Below are 15,922 nucleotides of genomic sequence, written 5' to 3' on the forward strand. Positions count from 1 at the left end.
TCGGGGTAGTCTCCTTGGTCTGGCGCAGCCCAGGCCATATTCCATCTCATTTCATTTAAATTTAGTTCGGCCGCCAAGACACCCATCCCTTTCCTGTTTCTTCGTGAGGTGTCATGGCGTGCGTTGTGTTTGCATGTGAAACGTGTTGCCACTGTGGCTTTGAAATGTGCAAAGCTAAAACTAAATGCACAATGTGTCCAGGGCGGGACACAGGGACGCTGCTTTTGAGAAGACGTGCAGGCCTTCCCCTCATACTGAAATTGTTTCAGGCTGCTGAAGGCATTCCAGACCCGAGCATCTGCCCCCCACCCCCCCACCCCCATCACCCACAGTACACTGGGGCCGCAAACGCACATGAAGGGTAACTCATATAGGCATGTAGATTTGAAGTGATTTGTTAGCAGGAGAACGTGGTAGGTGAGAAGTAGCGTTTGCTGCAGTATTTCCAGACCAGTGCGCTGCTGTGTTCTTAAACCTCTGCCCACGTACATGGGCGCTCGGTGTCTGATCAGAACGCGATGCATCTCCTCCAAGCATGCGTGGCATCAGAGACCATGGCTCAGAAACACAGCCATGTTCCTGCAGATATGTGTAAGAGAGACAGCAAACGGGCGCAAGAAAGAAGGAGGGAGTGAGCATGAGGGGGAGAGAGGGAGAGAGAAAGAGAGAGAACAGTCTGTGCTGAGGGTGGAAAAGCACAGTGTTTCAGTGTGAAACGCCCTGGACCAGGAGTGATTCCAAATGTTGGGCTTTGAGCGAACCTACCAGAGAGCAAGCCCAGGGTAACGGGGGAGGAGGGTGGGGTGGTGGGTGGGGCTGTGGGCTGGGGGGGGCTCTGGTTGCATCCACAGCAGTATGAGTAGCTTTGAGCTCAGACAGGGAGGGCAACAGAGCCTGAGTGAAACGCAAGACACACCGCCTGAAAGGGCCACACAGAAATGGGGAGAGAAGCCTGAGCAAGTGTCCAGTGTCACTTTGTCTCCTGTGTGCTTGTCTTCTTCTTAATATGCAATAAAAAGATGTGAATTAGGAAGAGATATTAGTGTTGTGTTATTACTGTCCGTAAATGTCTTTACTTTAAGAAGCAGATAGGGGACTTGAGGAAAACAGAGATTTAGGAGTGGAGAAAAGGAGAGAGGAGGTAGGATGGATGGGAAAAACACGGAGAACTCCCTTGTGTGAATTCTAAGCTTCGAAAGCTGTTATGAGAGAGAAACCAAGCCTTAGTCAGCTGTTGGACATGTGACCATTTTGGCTGGTGCTTGACTTCAGTGTAAAGATGGTCTACCAGTGCAAGCGGTCAGCTGAGACTAGTCCAGCTCATCTCAGAGGCCACTGCCAGACTACAAACACGATGTGAATGAGGGAGAACAAGGATGGCTTGAACCCTAGGATGGCGTGAACACACACACACACACACACACACACCCCATTTGTTATATTGTTAGTATGTATAATAGGTAAGCTCAACATGTTCTTGATTATAATTCAATGTATGTATCTAAGTGCTGTGAAGCCGTAAAGCTGTGAAAATCACTACTTAAATTATGTGTTTCAGAGATTCTAGACTGAAAAAACTACACATATAAACACTACTTATTTTTCAGCTGATCTCAACATTAAACTTAATGGGAGAATTTCTCTGTGATCATCTCTAAACAAAATAAAAATAATGTACAATAGACCCACAAGCCTCAGTTATCAGTGTCCAATAACTATGTGAAGATGAATGTATATATATATATATATATGTGTGTGTATGTATGTGTATATAGATAAATAGTGGGGGAAAGTATTTTTTTTAGAAAGTTTATAAGGTTTTCAAAGTACATTTATTTATATACTTTTTACTAATTTTAATGATTATTTCATCTAATTATTAGTTAGTTAGGGGTAGAATATTTAAAATAAAGATACCTGAAGACCAGTAAATTATCTGACTAAATGTGCTTATTAAATTAATAATTTGATATGTAATACCTGTATCTGGTTCTTGAGAAAGTATTGGCGCTCCTAAAGAGATGTTTGGGTACATTGTCTGTGCTCCATCATAACATGTTTACATGCATGAATGTGAATTTTGTTTTTGAGTTCCAGTTAACACAGTTAGAAAAACCAAGTCCACTGTATTTAACCAACACATAGCAGCAGTGGGCGTTGTGACGTGTGATAGAAAAGGTGAACCTTTCAACATGTCCAAATCCGGCCCAAAATTATTTTTCCATCCCAATCGGCCCAAACTAGAGATTGACATGAGCCGGCCCATCGGGAATCCTCCCGAATCTCCCGATTAGCCACCCCGGCTCTGCCTTTCAATGTTTTTAATATTCAGTATAAAATTTCAATATTAGGTTAAAAGCCTAGAATTACTTTGTAAAGTAGTTAAAGATACAAAAACACTGGGTTTTAATTTACAAAGACAAACCTTTACTACTAATCACAGGATGAAAAATTTAAATCCTGATTGGGGGATTAAGTTATTGGCATTCTGTGCTGCTGGAGAACCATAACCAAGAGTCTCTGACCTTACGATTATCAGGATGTTGATCCCAAATATCATCCTGGATTTTGTAAACAATAGCAGCTAATATTGAATATTTAAATTATTTCTGTTTTTTTTTTCAAATGTTTATTTACAATCAGTTGTGGTGTTCAAGAGACACCATTCAATTGGTATCTCTTGTGATCGGTTGGAATCTCTTGTGATCAGATTGAATCTCTTGTGATCAATTGGTACTGTGGACATGTTTGCAGATGTAGGCTATTGTATTTGTAAATCAATTAAAAAAACAATATGGCAAAATGTATTTTTATAGATGGTTTCTCTCATAGTGAGTTAACAGTGACTGAGGTCTTTACCTCAGTTTTGTTACTATCTTAAAAACTTAAGGTTTAAGAAATTAAACTGTACATAAGATGGACTTGGATATCCAATCCACTGAGACTTTTTAGAAGGAACACTTATCCAGAAGTGAATGGATGAATGAATGAATCAATCAATCAATCAATGAATCAGTCAATCAATTAATCAATCATTACACATATTTGTATATATAAAATTCAAAACTAATGATGTTCAAGCCAAAAATTCACAAGGTAACATTCATAAGGACCAAGCCAAAAACTTTGTGTTTTAGCTTGATCCACTTTTTCACAGAAAGTTTTGTGTCGGTAACTGGAAGGACATTTTCTAATTCTAAGACACATACATGCACATAGAAAAATACTGATACTGGTTTGTGGATCTGATGGATGGATTTGGTGGATTTATGGATTTGATGGATGCCTTTGTTTATAGATGGCTGCATTACCTTTCTGACATTGTGTTGAGTTGTTGGATCTGACATCAGCTGATCCAAATCCATTGTCTGCAGAGTTAAAAGTTTGGAAGATCAGAATCAAGTCACTACCCACAACCCCCTGCTGCTTCCATTGTTACCTCACCTCCCGTGTGTTCGCAGACAACACCTGACCACCCGAGTGTGGGCATGAGAAACATTTCCTGGGAGTATAATCTGAATATTTAATGCCATAATTCACAAGGATAGAATATAGTCCCTGTTTGATCTGCAGAGTAAGAGAATAGAGGAAATTTGAGCCCCTTATTGAGTTCTACAATATCCAACCTCTGGTGATAACAGTACTCATATCAGCTGTATAGATTATGTTAGCAAGATTGTGATTATAAAATCTTAATGTTGCCTATAAAAAACAACAATAACAATACATTTTTATTTATAATGCACTTTTTATTTTTGTTTCCCCCAGTTTTCTCCAAATGTTAATCATCTCCATTTCTACTCGCAAGCTCACTAATCTTTCCCTATCACACAGTGCCACCAACCCAGGAGGGTGAAGGCTAAACCATGCTTCCCATTTCACATGTAGCCAGCCACCGCATCATTTTGAAGAGCCACCGGCACAACATGACTGGATGGCTCAACACGCTTGGAGAACACCAACCAACAGCTCCGCCTACACTGATGAGCAGACGTCCTGACTGGTTAGCACTGTGTTGAGGGATGGGGGGGCAGCCATCCCACCCACCCAGACAGTGAGGCAGCGCTTCTTTCTTGGATTTGCGGGCAGGGACGCATCTGGAGTCACTGCAGATTGAACCAGATATAGCAGTTTTTAAAGCAAGGTTTACAAAGTGGTTTACAGAAGGATGAAAATCATGAACATTACCTTTAACAGTCATATTTGCTGTGATGATGTTAAAGAACTCTGACAGCACTGACACTTGATTTAAGCAGTGCTTCGTTGTATTTGTAGACTCTTACCTATTTTTGCTAGATGAGGATCCTTCGAGTAGACAACTAGAGTACTTTTGTAAGTCGCTCTGGATAAGAGCATCTGTTAAAATCTATTAATGTAAACAACAAAACACCTCCCAAGCACTGATCACTTCTTATAGACACAGCAACCATCCTCATTCATATTCACTGACGATGTTCAGAATACAGAAGACCCAGAAAAGAGCTCACATTTGCAGATCAGTCGAATTTCACACAAGCCAGTCTGTATGAAAAATGTATGCAAAAAAAATAAAGATTAGGGCTAAAAACGTGTTTACTTGTTGTAACTTGTCTTAGTTTTTAGAATTCCCAACAATTCCTTGGGCGATGAGATTAGCGGGTCTTAGAGTGTGGTACGCACAAACCAACTAATTTCCACGGCCGCACAGTTCTAATCTAGGACTGCGGAAAATAAGTGAAATCTGTGGTAGCTTCATACATGTCAAATCCAATCAAGTCCTCCTTCCGTTTAACAACTACTATGAATTCTTCACCTGATTTTACTATCTTCATGTTGGACTCTAAACAACAACACAAAGGGTAAACAGATAACGATCATGGTGCTCAAATTGCCCTAGCAAAACTGAAAACCCTATGACAAAATCCAGCAGCAGCTCACCACAAAAAGTATCATCATCTGAGAAACGTCTTCCATCTCTTGACACCACTGAGCCTATCATTGATCTGCTCATTAATGATTGGCAGCTGCATTGGCCTCTGGGCATGCTGCTTTAAATTAAGGTTACCTTGACTGCTGGAACACCATGGCCCACAGCATAGAGAAGGCCCTTGGGGGGGGCCCGACATGGAAACAGACACGGACCTTCGATTTCCAGGCAAGTATTACACAGACACATTGCAACCCTGTAGTCTGAGTTTGAGGTGGAGATACTGTGTTTGGGGAGGGATTAATATGTTTGGGGCGGGGTTACTGTTATTGGGGAGGGTTTAATGTGTTTTACAACTTTAAAAATATGCTAAAGATAATTTGACTAAGACAATGAAAAACACAGGTAAATGTATGGTTGTATATTATTACTCTTATTTTCCATATGTTCTTATGACTTCTTGAACCTTAGTTCTTGAACCTGTGAAAACCTCCAGTAATCAGTAATGTATTTAAGCTTTATTCTTTCATAAACTTGATTGATGTATACTTTGTTAGGAAGACATTTGGAGTTTGGGGAGAGATTTCCAAGGGTCACCATTAGTAAGTGCTGTTCAAAGGCAAAAGCGAGCTCTAACTGTCAAAAACCAACATTCTGAAGTTGACGCCCACTTGTTTCATCAAATGGCCAAAAGGGAAAGGGGTGGGTTCAAGTGTTTGCAAGCACAACACAAGTGTTGACTGTGTTCCCTGCCTATGTCTGCTGGGGATCTACGGTTTCTGCCTTCGTAGACATGCAAGAACCTGCACAATAACTGGTACTCACTCCTAATATCCAGTGTGATTATGAAAAAAGGTCTCCTCTAACAACAGTGTATCAAATAGTGTAAACCTATCATAAGCTAATTAAATCGTTAAAACAAATATGCTAATCACTACAGGCAAAATATAATGAACAAAAACAAACAAAACAAAAAACACATTGAATCTGGCTGGCCCTAAAGGCCTGGTAATCATCTTTAAGAGGCCCATTTAATTCTGGTCTCTTCTAATTACTAGTATAATAGATCTATTGTTCCCATTTGGAATTTTTAAGTTGTGATTCAGGTAAACATTGAACAAGCACTCTAGTTTCTTAGGAAGTCTGAGAAACTGGAAACAGCATTGCAGTAAAAGCAAAAAAGCAACTCACAAAAGTTCCCGTTTCTACACATTTATCCGGCGCATCCACCTGTAGTGTCCAGCACGTCATCATTACCAGTCAAGCCGGTCGAGCTGCTGAGCACTACAGCTAACGAGGAAGTACAGCACTGTTACGGTCCAGCCGGTCCACTGTGCGTTGGGGCTGCACTCTGGGAGGTCAGGGAAGTGCGAGTCTTATTTCAGCTAATTCATCAGCGGTTACTAAACATGTGCTAATCTTACACCCAACACCATTCTCTTGCTGATAGCTGAGATGGCGGGTGTGTTGGTGTGTTCCAGAACACAGCGAATGGACGTAAACGCTAAATAACGAACTCACGGAGGCAAAGAACTCCATGACTGCAGGTGGAGCTGATAGGCCACACTCCACCTATACTTGTTCTATTGACTTGTTCAAATTACACCCCCCCCCCAAAAAAAAGAATGAACCTAAATAAAAATGCTTTGAAAGGGTATACTATGAGCACTTAAGTTTGTTTCCGTAGGTGACGCCATTACGTTGGGAGTGAGTTGTTCACGATAGCACCAGTTCTCCCTCTAGTGGACACAAACACAGTCACGCACCTTTAACATGAAAACTAGTACCAAATACGATTCACTTCTCTGGAAAATGTAACATTGAGGCAATTATTGTGACTCTGGTCTGTGTGTGTGTGTGTGTGTGTGTGTGTGTGTGTGTGTGTGTGTGTGTGTGTGTGTGTGTGCGTGTGAGAGAGAGAGCGTGTATCCATTTCTATTTATGTTTGCTTGTGTGCGTTTGTGTGTGTGTGTTTGTGTGTCTTTTTCTTTGTATGTGTGTGCCTCTACTGCTGTTCTTGCATGTGTGTGTGGACGTGCGTGCTGTGTGGAGCAGAGGCTCTGGGAAAAAGAGAGAAAGAGAAGGGAGAGAGAGAGAGAGAGGGCATTCTTTCCCGCTGAAGTCATCCTGTCTGTGGCAATGGGAGAGCGAGCGGTGCTGTCTACACACACACACGTACGCACACACACACACGCACGCACACACACGCACACACGCACGCACACACACACACACAGCCATCTCTGTGTGTGTCAGTGGAGAAAGTGGGTGGGAGTACAGCACCACAGGGGTTTTAGAGAGGAAGGGGGAAAGAGAGGGAGAGAGGGGGAGACACACAGTGGAAAGAAAGGGACGGGGTGAAAGCAAGAGATAGTGGCAGGGAGGGAGATGGGGAGGGAGAGAGAGAGAGAGAGAGAGAGAGAGAGAGAGAGAGAGGCTAAAAAGGGTACAGGTGAGAAATATACTGAGAGAAAATAGATAGATGTGGATGAGAGTGAGAACCAGTCAGAGAGAGCGAGAGAGAGAGCCTGAGATAGAGAGAAGGAGAGAGAAAGAGAAATAGAGAGAGAGAGAGGCTGGGAGAGAAAGGCTGACCACAGTTTCGTGAAAAAACAAGGGGAAGTAGAAAAAGGGGAAGGCAGCTCAGCTGAGTTTGTTGGAGAGGAAATGAAAGACAGAGTGTGGAGATGGGATGCAGTGGAACGTGAGGGCCCGTGTGTGTGGAGATGGGATGCAGTGGAACGTGAGGGCCCGTGTGTGTGGAGATGGGATGCAGTGGAACGTGAGGGCCCGTGTGTGTGGAGATGGGATGCAGTGGAACGTGAGGGCCCGTGTGTGTGGAGATGGGATGCAGTGGAACGTGAGGGCCCGTGTGTGTGGAGATGGGATGCAGTGGAACGTGAGGGCCCGTGTGTGTGGAGATGGGATGCAGTGGAACGTGAGGGCCCGTGTGTGTGGAGATGGTATGCAGTGGAACGTGAGGGCCCGTGTGTGTGGAGATGGGATGCAGTGGAACGTGAGGGCCCGTGTGTGTGGAGATGGGATGCAGTGAAACGTGAGGGCCCGTGTGTGTGGAGATGGGATGCAGTGGAACGTGAGGGCCCGTGTGGGTGGAGATGGGATGCAGTGGAACGTGAGGGCCCGTGTGTGTGGAGATGGGATGCAGTGGAACGTGAGGGCCCGTGTGTGTGGAGATGGGATGCAGTGGAACGTGAGGGCCCGTGTGTGTGGAGATGGGATGCAGTGGAACGTGAGGGCCCGTGTGTGTGGAGATGGGATGCAGTGGAACGTGAGGGCCCGTGTGTGTGGAGATGGGATGCAGTGGAACGTGAGGGCCCGTGTGGGTGGAGATGGGATGCAGTGGAACGTGAGGGCCCGTGTGGGTGGAGATGGGATGCAGTGGAACGTGAGGGCCTGTGTGTGTGGAGATGGGATGCAGTGGAACGTGAGGGCCCGTGTGTGTGGAGATGGGATGCAGTGGAACGTGAGGGCCCGTGTGTGTGGAGATGGGATGCAGTGGAACGTGAGGGCCCGTGTGTGTGGAGATGGGATGCAGTGGAACGTGAGGGCCCGTGTGTGTGGAGATGGGATGCAGTGGAACGTGAGGGCCCGTGTGTGTGGACTGGGCGCCGAGCTGTGCATGGACTCAACATAATAAGGCCTGCAGGTGCACAATGGGATGGTTTAATGGAGGGATCCATTTCTGCAGGGAAGCACACAACTGGCACATTCAAGGCCCTGCCAGTGCTAACAAGGAAGGACATCCTTTATTAGTGGAGCACTTGATAGTAAATGCTGAACCCAGAGCATTACACTTCACATCATTCACACAAGTCTAGTTAGCTCAAACTGTGACAGAATTAAACATGGGGTTTTTTGGGAGGGAAATGTACCTATTGACTGACTTACTGAATTGATGTACATTACCAGTAATTGTGTTCCTGTCTGCAACCTAAAAGTATCATTAGGTTGGAGAAAGATAAAAGTCCTTAGAAGTGTTGTTTGTCCTTGAGGAGAATAAAAGCCATTTGCTGCTGCAGCTTGAAACAGGGGCACAAACACCGAGACTCTCACACAAGCACACAGACCGGCTGCTTGTTGCTCTTCCATGGGCAGAAAACTTAAGTTGGGGTTTCAAGTTAAGCAGCAATTCCTTAAAACTCCTGTCGCATTTGTCTGCGCAATTTATTCAACAAAGTAAAGTTCCCAGTTTGTCTGGGAGAAGCAGGGGCTTTCCTGTACATGGGAAGTTTTTATGTGTGTGTTGGGGGGTAGTTGCTTTCACTTTCCACAGTGGTGAACTGTTTTCCTGTGAGACTGGGAGACATGGGGCAGAGGAGTGTGGGCTCCCTCAGGCCTTCCCCAGTCTGGGGGCCTCCAGGGGCCAACTTGGGAGGGATGTGGAATGGTCTCACCCACCACAAGAAAGGTGAAGCCAGGGGAAGTGACAGCAAGAGCGTTCTCATAAACATAGCTGGGAAACAAGAGGTGAGGATGATGATAAGGCCTTCAAGTGACCCCCCCCCTGCTCTGTCTCTGTCTCTGTCTCTGTCTCTGTCTCTCTCTCTCTCTCTCTCCTCTCTCTCTCTCTCTCTCTCTCTCTCTCTCTCTCTCTCTCTCTCTCTCTCTCTCTGCCAGGGCGGCACTGGAGCCCTCAAACGTCAGGCCGCAGCAAGGCGCGCGAGCCCTGTCTATAATTGCTTCGGTCTAGACACTGTCTGGTATGGGAAACAGACGCGCACATTGAGTGGAGCGAGGGAGGGAAGGGGGGATGGAGAGGGGGGAGGGGGGTAGAGGGGGAGAGGGAGTGCAATGAGATTAAAATGAGGTTGCACACAGCCCCATGCCCCTCACTGGAATAAAACCTGTCACAGTGCTGCGAGCGGATGATGTATGGTGTTACGTGCAGACACGTTTGGTGCAGTTTGGACTTCAGAGCGCACCGCTAAGAGCCCACTACTGGATGCGCTAGTTGTGAATTGGGGATCAGTGTCGTGGTGGTGGTGGTGTTTTTTAACCTATCAGTTGGAAGTGTTAGCATGAGGTAATGGATGCCGACTCTGGTTCAGGCTGTCAGGGCCAATCCACGGCGACCTGCCCTGGCATCTCCGAACTTTGTCTGGGGCTTTACCGCTTACTTTATGGTTCCTTGACAGACGACACCCTCAACACTCGCGCACGTATGTGCCTGCGTGTGTGTGTGCGTAATGGAGAGCAATAATCAAATAAAGTCAAGAGTTATGCAGGGGGGAAAGAGAGGGAGATTTAGAGAGAGAGAGAAATAGATTCTAGTGTATTATGCATGTAGCACTTTGCTAAACTATGCTGCTGTCTTAGCTGAAGAGTTACGACTCACACAGCCATTTCTCTCTTTCCCTTGGGTTGTTTCTTCTTCGCTTTTAGAAAAAAGACAAAAACTGCCAACCATCCCTGGAAAGGGTTGAAAATGACTTCCTATACAATATAAAATTAAAGCTTCATAACTCCGAAAAGTGCTAGGGTAAAATTGACGGCAGTCACAGCAAATCTTGCGAAAAAAAAAACAACTCCCTCTTCTTTTTGGAACACAGAAAGTCATGAGACATCTCTAGCATGAGCAATTTATAACGGCTTTTCACAGACTCTTATTCTAATGTTGAGAATAGCAGACAGGCCTTAAGTGAAAGTCAGAGCTTAAAGATATTCCATAAGCTTATTCATGCAGTGACTGCATCCAGCAATGTACTTCTGCTAAATGAACATTAATGCATTTTGGCTAACCAGATAGATGCAGTCCATCGGTAGCAAAACAGCACAACTTGTTTATCGCTTGTAATTAAAATTTAAAGAGACAAAATGAAATAACCAGTGACCACGTTGGACAAATTATGATTAGTTACCTGAATTGTTCCATTTTCTGGCAATGTACCCTATGTTCCACTGAGGCCTACCCAACCCAAAGCTTTTAGCTAACCTACATTCACTGGTGATTCTCACTAGACGAAACAGACTTAAGTTTGGGGCCAAAGCCATTAAACTGTGACAGCAAAAACTTAAGTTCTGACAGGTTGTAGTCGTCAAATCTCTCTCGGTTGTCCAGCGTGTTTCCTCGGCCCTTCTTTCTGAGCAGAACTACTGAATGCACTGAATGGCCCCAAAACGGTTGGTTTAATCTGTTTAGAGTGGCACTTGTCAGTGGCAGCTATAAACAGTACATTCGACCTAAGTGCCTTTTACGGCAAATTACATTCCGTCCTCTTTGATGTCACGCCTTTTCGGTATTAAAAAGAGGCTTAATTTGCTGGCCCCCATTGAGATAAATACTACAGTGCCATTGGCTCACAGGTACGTATTATTTTCTCATATCTACGACCTGGAAGTATTGTTTACAATGACATGTAAATCAGTGCTGAGTGTTGAGAGATTTCATTGACAGAGTAAATTAAACGAATTGTGTAGCTAGTGAGGTAACTAGAGACTAGAGGTAACTAACCTCAGAAATTACTCTGAAGTTAGTAATGTATATATGTATGTATGTATATAATACTACAGTATAATATATGAACCATTGTACTTCATTATTAATACTTTCACACTCCTACACAGTTTTAGAAGACTTTCAGTTTTATTAATTTAATTTGAAATTAAAGTATTATTGCATGAAATCAAGTCCTTTTGCTGACACTTTGGAGCTACCAAATTAACAAAGTTTTATCAATAGTAAAACCATTCCAGGACTTCCAGACTTTTAAAGCTGATATGTGAGATTCAAGGTTCAAGATATGTGAGATTCTAGGTGGAGAAAACCAACAGTCAGTAAAACTGGTTTGTGAGCTCCCACACTGAACATTCAGTAGGCCTTATTCCTCCCTCACATGGCTTCTTACTCACTCTCTCTCTCTCTCTCTCTCTCACTCTCTCTCTCCTCTCTCTCTCTCTCTCTCTCTCTCTCTCTCTCTCTCTCTCTCTCTCTCTCTGTCTGTCTCTCACTCACTCCCTCTCTCTCTCTCTCTATCTAACTGTCTTCCCTCTGATGTAACCTATTCACGGTGTCGACTGTTTGTTTCCCACATGGCTGTGCGACTCACGTGCGACCCAAAACAATTGCCCTCCTCCGTTCCCGAAAAGCAGCCAGGCAGCCCTTGAAGCTCAGTACATATGTGCGCATGCGTACTCTCATACACACACACACACACACACACACACACACACCACACACAACACACACACACACACACACACACATATCTACTGCATACACAAACATGCGCATGCACACACTCATATACACACACGTACACACACGCACATAGAAACACACACACACACCTATGTGCCCATTTCAAACAGGCCCGATTCAAACCCCTCCTGTGGCCCGTAGCTAGCCTCCCAGAAAGGCTTTTCATTTCTCACAGACGTACGGGAGGGGGGAGGGGGGGGTTAGTGTGGGGGGAGGAGGCAGAGGGGGAGGAAAGGAGGGAGAGGGAAGGGGGGTTAGGCAGCATTGTAATGATGGAGAGCAACTCGATACTCTTGCATGCTGAATATTCCCCTGGAGGGCTTTTTCCATTACCCGAGCGCAGCAGAACGGTGGAGTCGTTTGGTTTAGCCTGAGCTGTCTCTCTCTCTCTCTCTCTCTCTCTCTCCTTCTCCCTGTCTCTCCTTTTCACCCTCTCTCTTTCTCCCTCTCTCTCCCCCTCTCTCCTATCTCTCTCAAGCCTCAAACATCCCCCTCCCTTTCTCTCACCCTATCTGTTCCCCCACCCCCGTTTGCCCTCTCATTCTATCTCCCTCTCTCCCACGTTCTCTCTCTCTCTCTCTCTCTCCCTCCTTCTCCCTCCCTTTCCCTCCCTCTCCCTCCCCTGTGCTGTGGTTTTCCATAGGCACATTGTGCAAATGTAACCTTTCAGTAAGCCCCTCCCCTCCAGGAAGTTGGCTGGCCCCTTTGCTGCCAGGAAATATGAAAAACTGGCAGGATGCCCATTTAATCTCTAAACAGAGAGAGAGAGAGAAAGAGAGAGAGAGAGAGAGAGAGCAGAGGTGAGGTAGAGAAGGAAATGTTGCAGCCACACTCACCAGGCAGGAAGGAGGGAGGGGAAGAGAGAGAGAATTTGACTTTAGAGTGAACAAAATAAGAGTCACATTAACTACATAATTCAAATGAGATTGTTAGCCCCGAAGAAACAAACTGTATGATGAACCACAGCTAAGATTGTACACACACACACACACACAACACACACACACACACACACACACACACACACTCACCACACATCACCTACATGCTCCCAGCCACACCCAACAGCACCATTCATTCAGCTGGGCTGGGCTATCGTGTCACACCCTAAAAGGTGGTGTTACCTAAGTCCAACTAGATGTAGCTTGGATGATATTTGCTGCAGCAAGCCCCAGATACATCCCCCATGGTTCCTTTGGACAAAGGCAGTAAGGCAGGGTTACATAATGACTCGCTTCATGGTGTCAGCTAATAAACACAAGCTCCATGTCTCAGACCTCTGGCCAACTGGAGGACTTTCTGGGTGTAAGCAAGCCAGGGTGTTGCTGGGGCTAATTGTATTAAGGCTAAACCTGTTAATGATAGTATACCATCAAGAGCAGTGTCTTGTTAACCAAGGGCACCTTGAAGCTCCCGCCCTTGACGGAGGCGAGGAGAGTTTAGCAGCTGCGCCCGTGTTGTGACTAGCTCGGAGGAAAAATGAAGGAAGAAATTGTGTCCTTTTTGTAGGTCACTGGTGGTGAATTCATTCTGAATAAACCTATAGGAAATTTTCATAAGAACTCAGGCACAAGTTTTGAAATTCATTTCATGTGCTCTTAATTCAGTTCATGCTTTTAGTTGAGTTCCAATGCAGTGTTGCTTCTCTCTCTCACACACACACACACACACACACACACACAACTGACATCATTCTGTGTAGCTCAGCGATGGCTTGTGTCGTTAGGTTGGTAAGCAGGAAGAGTCGCTCATTTCCTGAATTCCGAGATGAGTCGGCGAGCTGGTTGTGAACCACTCGGCACTAAAAGCCTGTTGAGAGCCCTGAGGCAGGCGTAGTCACCCTGGTCGGCACGCACTCACCCCCAGACACCCCCCCCCCCCCCCCCTTCCAACCAAACTTTGACCTGCTTTTCCAGTGGCTGAACTCAGTCTGTGCACTTCTGGTGGGCTACAGACTCAGACCTACAGACAGACTTTGGGCTACAGACTCCTCTCCTGCAGTTTCTGAGCTAGCAGAGTCAAACCCTCACACCAACCCACACCTCACCACCACCTCCCCCAACTCTGCGCTCAGGGCTGGGCCACACACTGACAAGTGCCCCTTACTAACAGTGCCACCTGGTGGTTGAGCATCGTCACTGCCCCAGTCAAATGACTCTCCCTTCACAAACGTGGCACCTCCACAGGAACGTTTCTGCAACTGCACAGTTTGTCCCATTGACTCGATTCGTTCTTTTGAATATGATTCCTTGGTTCTTTGCCGAACCTTCCTAACTCCATATTTCATGTATTTTTACAGCTGGAAAATTTTTCTTTCACCTTTTTTTCGCCTCTACTGAGGATGCACCGCTTACAGGACTGAAGAGGAAAGGAGTGAAACGTTCGCTGGAATGTCTGGCTCACATCCTCCTATCCTTCCCTCACTTGGTCAACTCACCCCATTTCCTGGAAGTGTTTCCTTGCCTAAGACGCACGTCCTGCAGATTGCCGGGCTCAGGGGAAGCGGACACTGGCGGTGCGTGGCTCTTGGGAGATGGAGGAGGTGGTTGCTTTCCTGACACACACACACACACACACACACACACACATACACACACACACACACACACTCTGGATTGTTTTGTCGGCTGTTTGGGGATGCAGAAAACACTTGACCATCAAACAATAGTTAAGGAGTGGACAAGCCAAAAATAACTCATCATCACGGAATCTTCTCATGACTGTGTGCGTCTTTATGGAAATGCCCCAGGAACCCAGAAGATATTTTGCTAGATCCTGTGGCTGTGTTACTGTAGGCCAAAATGTTCAGGTGTTTGGTTAGATTTAGGCTCACCACTGTTGTGGTTTGAAATGTCAGTGATTCTGAACATCTGCAGCAGTGAGTCCAGCTGAACTCAGAACAGGGTGGAGGTGCCTTGATCTGAATGGAGGTCTTTAATGTTCTCTAAAGAGATGTTCATTCTTTCAGCCCTTCCTCTGGTCCTGAGACTCTACCTATAGAACCAACCACAATGTGTATGGCCTTTAGAACTCAGAGCAGCAACATATAACAATAGAACACACACACATGGTACTAATACAGAGGCAGGTATTTAGGTGTATGGCCTGAATAGCACTTTGGGGGGGTTGGGGAGTAGTGCAAGGAGGGACCCTCCATTTTGCCAGTGTGATAGTGTAAACACAGCCTATTCTCCTCACCTTCTAGCTCTCACTTCAACCCCAAACATCATCACCACCACACACACACACGCACACACACAGTCTCTTATCTGAAGACCGGCGCTGTGAGGGCTAGTCTAGGGAGAAACCCCCCACACAGCACTGCCCTGTTTGACACATGAAAGGGGGGTGTGAGCAATTGAGTTTGAGGAGATGAGGGGGAGGGTGTGTGTGTGGGGGGGGGTACTATTTAAATTCCTCCTTTGTTCCTTTAACTCCCCTCCCTTCTCCCATCCCCCGTTCCTTCTCTCTCTCTCTCTCTCTCTCTCTCTCTCTCCTCTCTCTCTCTCTCTCTCTCTCTCTCTCTCTCTCTCTCTCTCTCTCCCTCCTGTGGAGTCCCTGTTCCCAGCCTTGTGAGGAGAGAACACAAACAGGCATTTGGGGAGGGGGGAGGGGGGGGAGGGGGGGTTGGAGGGAGGTGGAGGGAGGGGGAGGGGGGAGGGGGGGTTGGAGGGAGGTGGAGGGAGGGGGGGAGGGGGAGGGGGGGTTGGAGTCGGGGCTGCTGCTTCCGTCAGCCTGGAGAATGTGGCCTTTGTCTGGGTGGCGTTTCGCCCTGGCTGTGGACAGGCCGTGCCGCT

The 15,922-nt window shown here is 45.9% G+C and overlaps 1 long non-coding RNA gene across 1 annotated transcript in view; it reads left to right on the plus strand.

Annotated features, from left to right (window-relative positions):
* The window catches only part of LOC143518977 (uncharacterized), a 9,449-nt gene extending 4,916 nt beyond the window's left edge, over nt 1–4,533 (plus strand). Inside the window, exon 2 of the long non-coding RNA XR_013132320.1 lies at nt 3,835–4,533. This is a non-coding gene — a long non-coding RNA (uncharacterized LOC143518977). The remainder of the gene's footprint in view (nt 1–3,834) is intronic.
* Nucleotides 4,534–15,922: the final 11,389 nt, after the last annotated feature.

The sequence above is a fragment of the Brachyhypopomus gauderio genome, chromosome 7 (assembly GCF_052324685.1).
Source record: "Brachyhypopomus gauderio isolate BG-103 chromosome 7, BGAUD_0.2, whole genome shotgun sequence".
Classification (NCBI taxonomy): domain Eukaryota; kingdom Metazoa; phylum Chordata; class Actinopteri; order Gymnotiformes; family Hypopomidae; genus Brachyhypopomus; species Brachyhypopomus gauderio.